Below are 17989 nucleotides of genomic sequence, written 5' to 3' on the forward strand. Positions count from 1 at the left end.
CGGGGAGTGTGTAAGAGTAGAGTGAAGGGAAATATGGCAAGGTGAACAAGCATTTAATGAGGGATGGTGGCGATTAAGAAATAATTTGGATGTAGGGCAGAAAGTAAAGGAAGATTGGAGAGAAGGGAAGAAGTGAGGTGAGAGGGGGAGGAAGAAAAGCAGATACTGCGGGAGAGCAAGAAAAGAGTACACCTCTGCTTTTTTAACCCCTTCCCTGCTCATGACGAGCTCAGCTCGTCATGCAGTACACTGGTCGTGTGCTTATGACGAGCTGAGTTCGTCATGAAACAATGGCAGGAGGGATTTTCCAGCACAAGAGAAAAATCTCCCTAGCAGCCAAGGTGTTAAATATACAGTAATTAGTTATGTAAAGTTGAGGGGTTACAGGAGTATATCATTATTGGCCTGTCTCATTCATGCTTAGCAGTGTTGTCCAAGACGCACAATAGCGATTCTTTAACTGTGTTAAGTTTTATGCCATCAAAAGATGTTTTGTGCCATCACAAAAGGAATTCCTGATAAAACATAATAAAGTGTCAGTTATACCATTGGGATTACGCTTTGATGGAGAACCAGGCTCTCATGCTTCAAACAAATAGTTCTATTACATGATCAGGCTATAAGTCACGAAATCCCACTGCCACCTATTTTCAAACAAATTCCTTCAGAGAGAGTTCCACACACACTTTTTTAACTAATAAGGCACAACATTCAACTTATCTTCCACCTGTGCTATATTTGGATTGTAATTTATGATCAGCAAGTATAAAAGAACATCTGTGACAAAAAACAGAAACCCACTGAGCTATCCACATAAAAACAGTTGTGTCATCTGCTTGGCACATGGTTTACATTACCCCTCTGCACTACCGTCACAACTACAACTAGAGAAAACTCTGATCTCTCTCCAACATGGACATGAGGCTGTAAGTATGCATCAGGGGTTTACAGGACATGGGTCTTTGGAGGTGAAGAGACAATGTGGGGCGATAGATCTCTGCAGGCTTGTGGGGGTAGGGGTTAGGTACAGAGCACCTAACACAGCCTAGCCCCTCTGATAGCATGTTTTAAATCAATGCTATTTTTCTCCAGGTCAAAACTGATAAATGCCCCGTGTATCCTCTCTTGGGTTCCGGGGAATTGGGAAAGCCTCCTGGTTTGAGTGGCCTAGACTGAGAAGGGCTTCAAGGTCTCATGTGCAAACTCTTAAAGAATGGATGCTCAGGGCCCAGTGCAAGCTTTAATCAAAGCGATGGTGGGGAGGGATGGCTGTGACAGCGAGGGCTGGAGCCAAGGAGCATTGTAACAGGAATGAACCAGTGCTGTGGCAGGGAGGGGCATTGTGATACGGAGGTAAAGGGGACTGTAAGCAGAGGGCCATTGAGATTGGCACTTTAGAGAGAGGAGCACTGTGATAGCACGAGAAGGCCACTGTGGAGAGAGGGGCACTGTATAAGGTAGCAGTGGGGGACGGTCACAGTGGCAGGGATGGTAGGTATTCATCAAGTAGCCTGTGGCTGCAACGGTGCCCATTGCAGAAGGGAGAGGAGGGGTGTGACAGGGATGAGACGGTACTGGGACAGGTAGGAGCGAGTATGAGTATACAAACAATTTCCCCACAAGCCTGTGTGTTCTGTGTCGTTAAATCTCCGGAAGCCACATGCGCCCTGCAAATGTCAGCAAATCCTTTGCCTGTGCATGCCTCATTACACTGCCCCTCTTGACAGAATGCTTCATTAATCACCCAGTAACATGCAGTGTACTGTTTGCAAACTTCCCGCCTATCATGATTTATTTAAAATAAAGCTTTCTCCATATCAAACAAATCTTACTGAAACCAGATTTTTCTCTAATTCTTATTGTAATGCCATAGATAGTGAATAATTTAGGGACTTGTACACTGACTGGCAGGAAGAAAAGTTTTCACATTCGGACGACCCTCAGCTCCTTCCCGTATTTTGTTATGCTGCAAGGCCTTATCTGTGCTCCTGAGCCAGGCAGTTTGCTGCAGGTGCTGCTGTGCAGGAATATAATAATGGTGCCCCAAGGCCAAGGAGCACTATTCTGTCACTCTATTACCTGTAGGATAACAGTTGTGTGTAAAATAAAGCACAAAAAGGTATTGGTAGGGCGCACTACTCGTGTTAATCTATGATTGGTCCGTTGTTCGGTGCTCTGGAGTATCACTCTCTGACAGGGAGTGTAATATGGATCACAAAGTAGGTTGCATACCCATCCAAGTGGGATATGTCCCCCAGGCTCCGTTGATGCCTTCAATGCGAAGGTTTATCCTTTTAAAATGAAAGCTGAAAAACACTTGTATTGATTCACAGTATTTTGTTTATTTCGGGATCTCGTTATACTCCACAAGATTTCTTTTAATGCATGTGATGGTTCATTCATATTTCAAATATCCCCTTTACAATTCCCAATGCATTTCGGCATAAGATATGCCTTCATCCGGGGATATTTCTGAGGAAAAACGAAGTATCTGAATTGCGGTAAGCTCCGCTTGTTAACTGCTAATCTTTGCTTCAAATGTTTATGCATGTTTGCACTTATTCCAAATCTTACAGCACGGGATTCTATTGCACGCTGTCATCCACTTAGAACCTATTTACGTTCACGGTCCTATTACATATATCACACCCGACACCTCACCCGTCTTCATCAGAGCACCACCTAAGCTTCGTTTGTTTTTTATCTTCTGCTAAGTGTTTAGCGCTTTTTTGTTCAAACACAGGTACCACCTATCTTACCAATACCTTTTGGGGAACACTACCACAACCGGTGTTTTTAAATTCGTGCACCTTTTTAAGATCTTTTATTACTGTTTCCTCAACCCAGAGTGCTAAAACAGATACTTCGTTTTTCCTTAGAAATATCCCCGGATGAAGGCATATCTTATGCCGAAATGCATTGGGAATTGTAAAGTGGATATTTGAAATATGAATGAACCATCACATGCATTAAAAGAAATCTTGTGGAGTATAACGAGATCCTAAAATAAAGCACACACATTTCACCTAACCTTGCAGGTGCAGCTAGACTGGACAGCGCAGACTACTGGCTGGCACCGCTGAAATGTGCTTCCAGTTGATTGTGCGTGCAGTTTATAGTGAGCATCACACAAGACACCTGCCTGTCCACCACCCTTGAGACCAGGCACTGGCGTGCATCAAAGCTAGCACACTTGTAGCATGAATCAAATCTGAATGTGCAGGTGCACAAGCCTCGCTTCAGGGCTGGGGCATTTTAATGGCCAGTGCACAGTGCTGTATGTGCTTCGGAGAAAAATTCAATAGACCTGGCCCTGAGAAATAGGTGCCGTTGCTCAGCCCTCTGGAAGCCCCGGCACAAATTAAGCACTGGTCCGTGCCCTGGGACGGCTCGTGAATCCACTCAAGAAGATATATGTCACCGTCTTTTGATTTGCCTCTGAGCTGCACATGCATTCTGGCGAGCAGTATCAATGTATGTGACTGTCTATGCTTAAAAACCCTCTCCCTAAAACCCACAAAGGGATATGACTTAGCTGATACCTTGGTCGAACAAGGTCAAAGGTATGCATTCATAAATGCTTATTTTTTTACCTTTTCCCGTCACACTTCTGCAGTTTCTTAGTACCGCATTTAATAGGTGTGCTCAAATTACGGTCTAGTAAATAGTTGGAGGATGAGTTGGCTTTACCAGGTCATGAAATTGTATTACCAGCAGCTCATAACCCAGACGTGCAGCTAGCTTTTAACTCACTGGACCAGCATATCAGTGTTACTGAGTGCAGCGGATTGCCCTTATATCTTCAGCTAATCTAATCTACTTTCTCAACATAGAGCAACATTTAAAACCAATCAGTCAATTCCATCAAAAACATTATCCACGGGTAGCACTCATTTCCCAAGCATCTAATGTTATCATCGACTGGTTCATCTTGCAGCATAATATGGGACTCTATCCAACAGATGACTAATGTTATTGTAATAGTGTCGTGCAAAATATTGGATTTATATTATATTTCTCATATTGCAAACAGAGTTTTCAATTTGAATGAAGGGTGTCATACCATCTATGAATAAGCACTAAGAAAACAAGTGCGAGAGATGAATGGCAGAAGCAATGTTTTTTAATGATTATCTCTCCACCAGAACCTAAAACCGCCGCAGTGCAGGACAGGTGTGATTAGAACCTAAGGAATATTTCCCGCAGTCACTCTAATTCCTTGCTCTGCAAAGCAGAGGAGGTAATGAAAAGACATACCATCTTTAAATATGTCATATATTTCTTTTCTACAATTTTCCACAGTGAGAATCGCATTAAATAAAGCTAAAGTTCTAATACTACTGTATCTTAGTAGCGATTGCGTTCGAGGTAAAAATGTATCTTCACTAGGAGGACAAAGGTGGATAGTTAATATATCGTATTTTCCAGTGACTAACCGATCATTTCTCAGCTGTTTTTAAGATATTTGAAAAAATCATTAATACTAGCAAATATTTTATTTGAATTCACAAGGGCTTTGGTTTAAGAGTACACAATGTAATACATGCCGCCCCTTCTCTGAATACTATCTGCCGATAATGATATTATGTCGATACAGTGTAAACATTATTAGAAACATATTCGGTGCCCTAGCAATTTATGCTATTTCAATTGTTAGGAAGCTTATTCATGTAAATGTGTTTAATACAGACCAAGAGCTGGTCCAGTTGCTGGAAGGTAAACGATCACAGGGAGATTGTTCCGGGTCACATATGAGATCAGAAGCCAGGGGTTGTATTATGAAAAGGCACACTTTCATTGTTTGTGCCACGGCGCATCTTTCAAAAGGTACACCCTGCTCCAACAAGGAAAGTCTGATGCATTTCAAAGAGGGCACTGCCCCCAGGGCAGCGTATTCAAGTGAAATATGGAGCAGGTGTTTCAAAGCTGCTCCAGGTTTCACAATGCAGGCAGCAACACACTCACACTTTCAAGGGGAATTAGAGATCCCCTTGCAGGTGGGTGAAGTGAGCGCCTGGAATCATCTACAGGTGGATGAGTGGAGAGTCTTTAGGACCCCATTTAGCCCCCAGAGGACTACCTTTAGGAAGAGCACTGAAAGTGTGCCACCTTTTTGCTGCGCACTTTCAGTGAGCCTACTAAAGTTATCTTGCCTCTTTACCCATGTCAGTAAAACGGCACGGGCACAGAGGCAACGTGATTCCCTCATTTGCAGGTGGCTATGCCCCAAAAAATGAGGCAACAACCTTTCATGAAAGTGCTGGTACAACATCTGCACCAGCGCTATCAGTGTAACAGAAGGGGTGCACATTGTTCTGTGCCCCTCTCTGTAATTCTATTGTGCCCGGGGGTGTACAAAGTGAGTGCACATGCCCGTTGCATCCCAAAGGTCGCAATGTATGATATGGCCTAAGTTGTCCAAATTCTACAGCTAACAACATAATTACTTGAATCAAAAGCATGTCAAAATAGGCCTTTCATCTCTGCATAAAGAGTGGATGAAATGCTGCCTACACTCTAGTTCTTAAGAGACCAACGACCACATTTTCTTACCTTTCATGCAATGCAGTGCAGCAAGCAAATTGCTGCTTTGTGTTGCCTTAAATGATGATGGCAGAATGCAGCATATCCACCAAGGTCTGAACACTTCTGCTCTCTCGTAGCACGGGAACACTTCAGGCAGCCTAGCGCCACTTAATGACACTCCTGAACTATGGTGCAAGGGTGTTTTCATTGCAAGGAGAATTGTTCTTGTGCAGGAAGGGATACTTTCCTGCACAAAAATATCCCTTGCGACTTTTTTCTCTTTCTATGTGTGCTGCTGAATGCAGAACATATATAAAGAAGAAATAACTGGGTGGCGTAGTGATTTTAGACAATCCCAGATTTTCATACCTTCTAAAATCAGGGACTGCATGTATTTCAAGGGTGGAAGCACAGGAATGCCCCTGCTGTATCAATTAAACGCCTCCCAGAACGAAATGTAACACAAAGCAGCGCAACCAGCAGCAATGTTTTACATTTCTATACAAAGTCAAGCAAACCACCCCTTGTGTGTCTTTGTGAATATCTACTAGCATTATTGCATTGTGGCTGGTCCACTGTTGAACTTTTTTTTTTTTTTTAATATTTTTTATTGAAGTTCTTGCAACATAAAATACAGTAAAATAAAATAAAGAAGGGAAACCATTCCATACAAAAAGAACAGAAACGTAGTATATGTACAACCAGTTCAGATCATAAACAAATTATCATCCCAAATAATTATTATAGTTGGCCAAAATTCATTCAAGATACGGATCCTCAAAGTTACTTGTAATTACTCAAAATAATATTGCCAAATTTTATCAAACTTCTACATTCTCCCGTTTCTAAAGGCATTAACAGACTCACTCTCTCTAACATTTTTAATTTTTTGTAACCAGGCATTAAAGGAGGGAACTAGCGATGTTTTCCAGTTCTCTAAGATCAGCGACCTTGCCACTGCCATTATAATAAACAACAATTTCACCATTGGATCTGAGAGTTCAAGATCCATATCATAACCATACAGCATTAATCTAATGTTATAAGTCACTTTGATGTCACAATGAATTTGTAAAAACAGAAAGATCTCATTCCAAAATGGTACAATTTTAGGACAGTGAACAATAATATGAGACCAATTCGCTAAACTACAGTGTTGACAGCTAAAGCAATTAGCAGAGGTGTTGCTGTACATTTTGGCAGTGGCAGCCGGAGTATAGTATAAAAGCCATTTAAAAAAAAATATCATTCTTCTCCAGTTTGAGCCACGCAAGACTTCAAAATTCAGTCTATTTAGTTTGTTCCAAGTAATGACTGAAAGATCATGATTTTCTTGATCATGCCATTTTGTAATGGCCTTCAGACTCCAGTCCTACGCGGTTTGCTGAATTAAACAACGTTTCCATTCCCCTGGTTTCCTAGTCCGTACTGTCAAAAACAGATCCTCCCATAATTGATTCGGGGAGCAAATCCCTAATGGGTCTAATTGTCTCCGAAATTTATAAATCGCATTATACGATCCCGTTAACAAAAAGTTACCCCTAATTAGATATTGCATTTCTTCGGGGTTAATCCAATTCCCCTCTTTTAAGAAATGTGATAAAGAATTGAACCCGGCATGATTCCAAAGTTTTATATTATCTAATCCTATATTAGTCCCTATATACAAAAAGACATTCATTATGGGGGATCTGAATATAAACTCAGGGAGAGAGTATCTTCTGATAATATTATCCCGGCGTTTAAAAAACCAATTCATTATCTTATAACGAGTAAACTTTGGGGATTTAGGAATTTGTAAAGGAAAAGGAATTTGAGCCTCAAGACATATTTGATCATAAAAAAAATTAATAAATAAGTTTGGCTTAGGGGAACCACTTTTAAATCGATCTATATATTGTGCAAAATATGCACAATAATAGTCTCTGACATTGGGTAATGAGAGGCCCCCCACATCTGTGTCTGCGTATAAAGTCCGCATTGCCAAACGCATTTTTTTTTGCCCATATAAATCTGGAAAATAACGTTTCCGTTCTTGAAAAAAAAGAACTTGGCAAAAAACAAGGAATAGTTGAAAACAAAAAATTAAAAAGCGGGAGAATAGACATTTTAATCAACGCCACCCGTCCCATGATGGAGAGTGGCAACGGGTTCCATTTATCTAGCATTGACTGGACCTTCCGTAGAAGAGGATCAAAATTGAGTTTATACAGATCCGTAACAACGGCTGAAAAGAAAACCCCTAAATATCTCTTCGGTTTCGGATTAATACATTCTAACAATTCTGGATGCAGGTGTACATCTGCTCCTCCACAAACTAAAATTTCAGTTTTTTTTTATTAATACGGTATCCGCCAAGGGCTTCGAATTCTTCAAACAGTTGTAAAGCAGAAGTCTGAGAACGAATATCTGGTTTTATTAATAGCATGATATCGTCAGCGTAAAGTTTAATTTTATCCATTGATATAATCGGAGGAGCAATATTCTCTGTTCTGCGAATAGCTGCTGCAAGAGGTTCGATAAAAAAAGCAAAACAAATAGGGGAAAGGGGACAGCCTTGCCTTGTACCTCGTTGGACCTCCACTGTGCCCACCACTAGTGAATTAATAATTATATTGGCTTTAGCACCCGTGTACAGATTTTGGATTAAGTTGATAATTTGTGACGGAATTCCAAAATGTGTTAAAATTATAAATAAAGTTTTCCAGACAACTAAATCAAAAGCTTTTTCTGCATCAAAAAATAAGACTAACGCAGGAAGTTTATTAATATGAAAAAAATCCAAAGCTTCAATCAGGAAATGAGCGTTTGTAACTAATTGTCGACCAGCGACAAATCCATTTTGATCAGGATAAATGATGTCAGTCGCGATGTTATTAAAACGAATGGATAGCAATTTCGTAACAATTTTATAATCAGTGTTCAAAAGAGTAATGGGCCTATATGAATTAGGATCTTTAGGATTTTTCCCTTTCTTGACAAAACTCACCACCGTACCTATGCCAAATGAGTCTGGAACTTTCCCACCAGCTAACATAGAATTCACTAAGAGAAGTAATAACTGCGAAAAGGAGGAAAAAAAAACTTTAAAAAATTCAGCCGGGAGACCATCTGGCCCGCATGCTTTGCCTGTTGGGAGTTCCTTAATTACCGTTTCTAGTTCGGGCAGAGTGAATGGGCAAATCATTGCCTCTTTCTCAACCTGCAACAAGCTAGGTAGTTCGTATCTATTCAAAAAATTTGTAAGATTTAAGTGCTCTACATTTTGCTGCTGAGTATAAATCTTCTGATAATGTGAGAGCATTATATTACCAATGGGGATAGACTCTGAGGTCTCAATATGTGTAATCGGGCAAATTATTGAACGGATCTGGTTCGCCGCAGACTGCTGTTTCGCCTGCCATGCAAGAAATTTGCCGGTGAAATTGTTCTCCTCGTAAATTTTCTGAGACTGTCGTCGAAACTGTTCTTCACTCTGCTTAAAGAAATTTGCACTTAATTCTCGTTTTACTGCATTTAATTTACTATTTATTACTCTAGAAGGATTTGATTGCTGCAACAGGGTCAATGAATGTATGCTTTCATATAATCGTTTCCTAGTTTGTTTAATAATAGACCACTCCCTTGCGTCCTTACTGATTATGGCCCCGCGAATAAAGGCTTTCATTGAGTCCCATATAATATGGAGAGGAGCTGTATCCTGGTTTCACAAAATAAATTCTACAATCTCAGATTTCAAATGGGAAGCCCATAGATCATTTTGTAGATACATTTTATTAAATTGCCATCTATTAGGCCTCCTGATATCTTTACCTGTCTCAAATTCGATGACTAGCATCGCATGGTCGGAAAACCCATTATGCAGGAAGTTTTGGAAAGAAAAATGTAATCGCCTAGAGGCTAGAAAAAAGTCAATACGTGAAAAAGTTTTGTGTCTACCAGACCAACACGAGAATTCTTTTTTTTGCGGGTTTTTCAGACGCCAAGGGTCAGAAAGATCTAATATTGTCTTATATTTAAGATAGATCTACGTGATTTGGGCTTTAAATGTTTTCTGGATGGGGTAGTTGAATCTAGTCTTAAATCCATAAGAATATTAAAATCTCCCCCAATTACTATATCGCCTTGAACCATAAGTAATGATTGGAACAGGCCCTCATAAATTTGAGCAGAGTCATCCAGTGGAGCATAGAAGCATACAAAAGTAATAGGGTTGATTCTATTTTTTACTAAACAAGTGACCCAACACCAGCGTCCCAAACCACCTTCCTCCCATTGCAAGATATCTGGTTCTAAATTCCGATTTATGAAAAGAGCAACACCCCGTTTAGTTTCTATGGAACACGAAAATCCCCGGTACATGGCCCAAAATTTAAACATAGAGAAAGCATCAATCTTTGCAGCTGCGATATGAGTCTCTTGTATCATCACAACATCCGGGTTCTCTGTTTTGATCCACAGTTCTATGGCACACATTTTTTTTCTGTTATTCAACCTATTAACGTTAAATTAAATTTTTTTAAGCCCCCTATTCGACATTTATATATATATATATTTTTTTTTTTGTAAAGAAAAAAAAAGGGAGAAAAAAAACAAAACAAAACCCTTGCAGACATCGTTATATTTCCATTCTGTTCGAATTTCCCATTTGTACCCAAAAGAACTTCAATTTTTTCCATTTTATCCCACTGCCACCTCAGTGGCTCCCACACCCAACCCCTGAACCCAACCCTGTGGCCCTGCTCTACTCTCCCACCTTCCCACGCTGGCCAACAGGCGTTACCCCCTAACATAAGGGTGCCTTGATATTGCACCCCTTGACCCTGTGGTTTCCTTTTCCCAGTCTACCCCTCCATATTTATAGAGCTGCATATATACAGAGAAGTAAAAAAAGATATAAAGAAAGAGAAAAAGTAGAGAGAGAGAGACAAGCGAAAAAAGAAAGCGGAAATCAACTCTTTTTCTCAGAAATATAGATAGCGAAACTTCGCAGCAACAGAAACATTTTTATCCCTGCGGGATTTGCCCGAGCAGCTCCCGAGCTTCCTCAACATTAGTGAACATATAGAATTTCCCCCGGACCAAAACTTTAAGTTTTGATTGCTGCGCAATCATAGCTTGCGCACCCTTATCTTTAAACAGCTGCAGAATCTTAACAAATTCCTTCCTGCGCTTAGCAGCTGCTGCAGACATATCGGAAAAAATCCTGCATTTAGTCGTAGGATTGGCAGCAAATTGTCTCTTTTTAAATGCTACAGAAAGGATATTTTCCTTAACTCGCACGTCCGCAAAATTAACCAAAATAGTCCGGGAAAATGTAGAGTTAGTAGGCTGACGGGCCGGCACTCTATGGGCGCGAGTAATTGTCAAGTCTCCTTTAAAATCAGGGATTACCTCCTGACGAAAAAAAGATGCGATCCACTGCCTCATGTCATGCCTTCAATATTTTCTGGTACGCCCACTATTCTGAGGTTTGACCTCCTATTATAGTTCTCCAACTCGTCAAGGTGGTATTCCAAATCTCTTGCAGATTTTGACACAGTTGAGATATCTTTTTTCATCTCTATCACACTGTCCTCTAATCCAGAAATCCTGGTCTCAGCTTCTTGGAGACGAGCAAGAGAGGAGGCCATAGAGTCTTCAATTTTATCCAAACAGAGACTTATTACTGCCAATTCTTTTGTCTGAGATTGTTTTAATTCTCGCACCTCGTTTAAGATCAAATTCAGCATATCTTTTACTGACATTTGAAACTCCCCAGTTGTATCCATACCACTGCCCAGACTTAAACTCTGTACATTAGCAGTTCCAGCAGGACTTAGATTGAGTTGTGGAGCTTCCGATGTGGCTGGGAAGGAGCTCTCTTTACTGCTTTCATCACGAACAGTGGGGATTTCTATGATTTCTGTAATAGGCTGCAAACGGTTAATTACAGTAATATCCTCAGTCTCAGTCTCGACCAGTCTAGCAGAGTTTAACGAAGACCCTGGGTGATCCGTTTTGCTTGAAGAGGGTATTTTTTGCAGAAATTCACAGTATCAGGACTAAGTGTTTTATTGGGAGCAGTGACTAAAGGTCTCTTCTCAAACAGCGGATACTGTTTCGACGTTTTAGTCAACCCAGTAGATTTCGTATTAATGGGAGGAATCTGATATCCCCCTTGGTCAGAGCACCCCAGAGTCCCAACTTCTGCGGTAGCCGCATTCACATCTACATCGATTAGCAGTACCTCTGCACCCTCCTGATGCTCAGAGCTGCCAGGTTTTTCAAGCTCAATCCGAGGAATGGACTGATCAGCTGGAGGCTCCTCATCCCCAGAGCTTGCCGTTGCATCAACAAAAGAGCCTTCCATATTCTCTTTGTCCAATGCCATATCAGCCCTTTTAACCGCCTCAGCTCCCTCTTTAGCCTGCTGGCGGCGAATTCCGGCCTTTGCTCTGGCTGTTAGCTGTTTCCCCATTCCAGCACAGATGGAGGCAGTCACAACTCCCTATATCCGTAGTAGTTAGGCTGGAAGCACAAAGGGATTATGGGTCTTATAGTCCTGCCAGCAGCCGCTGCACTCTGGGCTCCCGTTATTAGTAAAAATAGCAGAAATAGTGAGGAAGGCGGCCGTTAATTTAATACTGCAGTACGGTGATTTCCCCTCCGTAGTACCGGTACAAACAACCCCCAGACGCTGCTCTTGATTCAGCAAAGTGTAATGCAGTGGGGCGGGATGCTTGATACAGACCAGGAGGGTTTCAGCAATGTCCCAGCGTCAGCAGGCTAGTATTTTCCGCTTACTCGCACCGTGAAAGGCTCCCGAGGAACATAGAAGCACAAGGGATTATGGGTCTTGTATCCTGCGAGCAGCCGTTGCACTAAGAGCTCCCGTTATCAGTAAAAATAGCATAAATAGTGAGGAAGGCGGCCGTTAATTTAATACTGCAGTACAGTGATTTCCCCTCCGTAGTACCGGTACAAACAACCCCCAGACGCTGCTCTTGATTCAGCAAAGTGTAATGCAGTGGGGCGGGATGCGTGATACAGACCAGGAGGGTTTCAGCGATGTCCCAGCGTCAGCAGGCTAGTATTTTCCGCTTACTCACACTCGCACCGTGAAAGGCTCCCGAGGAACATAGAAACGATGCGATCATCCATACGCCCAGCGGAGTCCGGAGCTGCTGCCTCCATCAGTCATCGTGTAGCAGGAAGGAGGGGCCAAAGGGAAAAGGAAACACAGACGCTACGGAGAGGCGTGGATCTCTCTCGCAGTCATCAGCCCGGCCGTGTCTTGGTCCACTGTTGAACTTGACAAGTTTATGACAGGCTGCAAGGAAAACGGAGATGTCTAAATGGAAAAAAGGCAGATACTTGTACAATGGGGGCTTATTCATTAAGTATATCTTATATCATTTAGTAAAGCTTATTCCACTTTTGACAATGGCGCAGACCAATTCCTGCAACGTAATGTATACTTGCAGTCAACTACTGATTAATGGTAAGTGTTCCCACACATGCCTGCAGTCATCTATACTTTGAAATCACAGAAAAAAGCAATAGCTGTTCTTTAAAATGTTCTATGGAAAGGTATATACACACAAACAAAATACTGATGGATAAGTTAAAATAGGAATGGCTTCTCTGGCGATATAGAGGGTGGAATAAGTCCCTACTACAAATGGACACACTAGCAATTGGGGCAAAATGTTAAGTACTACTATTTAAAGTTTATGTCCGTCCTAAATTGGGTTTCCTGTATTCAGTTGCTATTAATATGGATTTTCAGTGTCTCAGTGATTTCACTGTTTTACAAATTTATGAAAATTAGCTGCGATAAATGCATCCATTTTTTTATTAGGAAACCAATTTGAGATGGTGTTTATTGAATGAACATTTTGCTTTTATTACTTCCTTCCCTTATTTATTTCCATTGTCAATTCTTTCTTCATTCCTGTCCCCACAGGTTTGCTTCTACCTTTTCTGCAATTTCCTCTTTAGTGTAACCTTTGTCTATATTTCAAGCCAGCTGCCTGTCTTATTTCCATCACTCAAGCTTTCGTTCCCAGCAGGCACGCTGCACCAAACTTCAAGGCTGTTCTAAGTTGGAAATTTAAATTGAATCTCATTAAGATTTTCTTTGTATAGGACAAGGGTGGGCTTTTAAATGACAAGCTAATTAGAACTTCTTTTCGACTTAGAAAATAAGTTATAAGTTGTGGAGTGCATGTTACACCTTTATTCTGAGCTGGTGTTACTTTATCATGTGTTTGGTCGTAAGATACTAAATAAAAGGGTTGGGCCAATAAAAGGACTGTTTCCATTTAATTTGAATTTTGATTTTTGGTGTTCTGACTCATGTATGCCCCCTAGATATTTTTGTTTCAGCACAGTCTAGTTTTTAGAACTCTGGTGTGAGTGAGTATCTCTAATTGAGTCTCACTCACTGTAAGCTCAGGTAAAATGTATTTGAATGATAACTGCCAGTTCACGCCTTTTAAAAAAAGATGTTATGTAGCTGGAGACAGAAGCTTTAGACCGGTAGCACGTGATCATGTGTCACACAAGTGTGCAAGCTTTGTGCTCAAGTTTTCCCACAACAGAATTTTGACCTAACCAGATTGAATTTATTGAGGTTGTAGTGATATTCTCTAACTAATTAATAACCCAATGCTGACATGGACCTATTCCTGCTCCCCATGATCACAATGGGAATCATGCAAAGGGATAGGTATGTATACCTTTGGCTCTATTTGTGACAGCACCAGTACTCTTTTGTGAGAAAAAGCAGTGCTAGCAAAGAAACTTCATTACCTGTTGGAAGGCTTTGGTCATAGTAAAAACATTTGTTTTAGATGTAGTGGTTTACAGGTGGACATTGATTCTGGGGGCATCCATATGCACAGTTGTTTGTTGTCTTAATCCCATCCCTGACCGTTCAAACTATGAACCCTTGGCATACGCATTATGATTTAGGGTAATGTCCTTGTCAAGCTCCTTGCCATGTATTGAGAATGGCTCAGAATCAATTTGCAAACCTGCTTGTCACTGCATAGCACTATGTCAAAACCGGTATACACCTGTTACAACGCAACTTTTACAACTACCTACTGTTACAACGCAACTTTTACAATGCATACCATTACAACGCATTGCGCTGGGGGGCGCTCTAGGATAGGGAATAAGTATAATTTACTATCCAACACCTTCCCTAGTGTCCACGGGGACTGGAGTTAGAATAGTAAATTATACTTACCACTATCCAGCACCTCAAAGCGCTATGCGTTGTAATGGTATGCGTTGTAATGGTCGCGTTGTAACAGTAGGTAGTTGTAATGGTATGCGTTGTAACATGGTACATCCGTCAAAACCCTCCAGATGAGTCTTATGTGGTGAGCCGTGCTGTTAAAACATAGAAACAGGGAGTGGATGTAGGTCCCGGGGACCCAGAAACCTTGAAAATGATCATATGTGCGTATCGGTGGGTTACAATGGCCCTTGAGTGTTTCATGTTGGAGACAATCATCACAAAGTGCTTAGAGAAATGGGCTACATGTATACCTCTTTCACATCAGAAGGCACCAAAGAAATAAACAAGCAGTAATTCTCATTGTTTTTCCCTTTTCATTGAAAAACAAATATTTGAATAGTGTTTGTTTTTGTTATAACAGGTTTTAGAGGAAGGCCAGAAACCATAGTCATATGTCTTTCCTATACTGTTGCATAGAACAATGGCAAAACTGACATGCGGCAGTAGACAGGATAGCAATATTTCCTGATTAGGTGGGGTTGTGTCACAAAGTGGAGAGCTATTAGTAACCAACAGCAGGGAGATATGAACAACATACATAGCTGTCAGTATAATTGCGACAAAAACCATACCATAAAAGAAGATAAGCAGTACTCATGCTGCTCGTAGTGAAGTTCAGAATCGATATAAAGTGGATGAGAAGTAAATATCCCGTTATAGAGGAATGGCAGTAAAGATCCACCTATAGCGGAATGCCTGAAGGCTGTTGAAGAATAGACAACTACAGAAAAGATCTATGTGTCAGAAGAGGTTGGACAAAAGTTAAACTTACAGAGTGTTTGTTAGAATGCAACTGTAATATATCTTCTGTGCCAAAGTTGGCCAAATTGAGACTAGCAAATCATGTGTTTGTTAATAATATGATTACTAGATGTTCTGCAGAACTATTAATGACAAGTAAAAGCAGAATCGTACTGTAATTAGCGAGCATCCTTCAGTTTAGCCAGGATACAAGGCCCGAAATTCCCTTTTTTTTGTTTTTTTAAATATCTTTTTATTTACCAATTTTCAGTGTAACTACATCGAAAAATAAACACCGAAAACAGTGGTGTAGAGGACACATACATACATTTGAGTAAATCACAGTACAGCAGGTGCACATGTGGCAGGCAGTACATGGGAATCATATCAGCATAGAGCAGATGTGTAATCTTCCACACTCCCCTCCAATGCCACCATGTTGGGTGCTGGCCACCCTTCCTTATTCTCATGCACTCAAGGGTCTGGTGTGCTTTACCATCAATCTTCAACAAATTCCCAGGCTGATACATTGGTCTCATATTTTATAGAACTTTAAAGGGGCAGTACATACTGGTATATGTTATCGTCTCTGTCACCATGTAAAGGTCCATACCTCTCCTCCATTTTTGGATGTTTGGAACTTCCGCAACACCCCACCTCCCATTTTGCAACCACAAGGTCTAGAGAGCTGAAGAGATGGTTGGATGTATATATCTTTTGGGATGCTCAAGATGGCATATTTGGGTTCAGCAAGAATCACAACCTCCAGGAGTTGGACAAGCTCTACTAGGATCACTTTCCAGCACCTCTGGATCTTGTGGTAGTGCCATAGTGTGTGCATGAAATCCCTCTATCATCATTACACCGCAGGCAAGTTGGCAATGTCGCTCAACCCACATTGTGTAGTTTAACCCTGTCATAGTAAACCCTGTGCAGGATTTTGTATTGAATTAGGCACATCCGGGGCTTGATAACTATCTCCTCAGGGTGCATGAGCGCCGCCTTCCAGTCAATGTCTTCCAGTGTACCCATATCCCCCACCCACAGGTCCCTAAGATTGCTCTGATTATCAGGCATATTATTGTTCAATGTTTGATAAGTAATAGAAATAGCACCTTAATTAAGTTCTTCTTGCAACAATCTCCCTCCAGTGAAGCATACTCTATTCCCAGTATTGAGTAGGCCCTCAGTGATCTAGGCATGTCTCAATTGTGCATATTTAAATAGTGGGCATTCCAATTAAATCCCACACCCCAAATCCTTGGAAATGTCCCATCTTGCCCAACCGTGTCCCCTTCCAAAGTGGTGTTGCCCTCATGATTTTCTTGGCCCAGCCAATCATCCTTGCTGCCCTGTCCCACACCTCCAAGGTCTCATGGATGGGCGGGAGAAGGCCTCACTCCACTCTTCCCACATAGAAATAATGTAGGGAGGAGTGATGTGCCAGGGTATCCCTTTCTAGTCTACTGATAGGGAGGGCCTGCGATGTATGTATTGAGTCATTGATACGGATGAGTTGCGCTGCTACATTGGGGTAGGCCATTCCACCATTGTAGGGGTTGCTCTGCAGGGTCATAAGAGCTATCCTTGAATGTCCACCCTGCCTTAGGAAAAACCTCACATCCCATTATTATTTGTGAATGTGTTCCTAGGGAGTGGGAAATGTGTGTTTTGAAGTGCATGCAATAATTATGGTAGCATAATCAACTTAAAGAGGGCTGTGCATCGCATTTTACAGAGTGTCAGGTCCCTCCATCTCTCTGCATCATTTTGAAGGTGGGACACCACCCTCCCTAGATTGGGGCCATAACTGGTTTCTCTATGGGTGTCATAAATATACCAAGGCATTTGAATCTGTCAAGGGCCACTGTTAGGTCACCTGGAAATGGGGGCCAGTCTAGTTCAGGTCCCAGCAAGAATATAGTGGACTTATCCCAGTTTATTTTATATCCTGAATGCTGCCCGCGTTCTTCCAGAGTGTGAAATAGAGTAGGGATGGTAGTTATGGGCTCAGTGATGAACAGAAGAATATGATCTGAACGAAGGCAAATCTTCTCCTCTACATCTTCAGTCCCTGTGGCCTGAAAGTCACGGATACCCAGATGCATCCAAACCTGGCACCCCAGAGATTGTATCATAAGAGCAAATAGCAGAGGGTAGAGGGAACATCCCTGCCAGGTCCCAGTGCAAATGGGAAACTCAGAAGACAACAACCCATTAACATGGACTGCTGCCCTTGCGTCACGATAAAGAATCAATACTCAGGGCCAAAAATGTAGGCCCAAATCCAAATTTGACCAGCGTGAATTCTAGAAATGGCCAATCGAATGCCTCACATGCCTTTTCCATGCCTAGGGACAAAAAAACATGAGGCCTCAGCCGGACATCCAATTGTCGGTACAACATAGGTTTAGTCGGGTGGAACACCCC

This window comes from Lissotriton vulgaris, chromosome 6 (assembly GCF_964263255.1).
Source record: "Lissotriton vulgaris chromosome 6, aLisVul1.2, whole genome shotgun sequence".
Lineage (NCBI taxonomy): Eukaryota > Metazoa > Chordata > Amphibia > Caudata > Salamandridae > Lissotriton > Lissotriton vulgaris.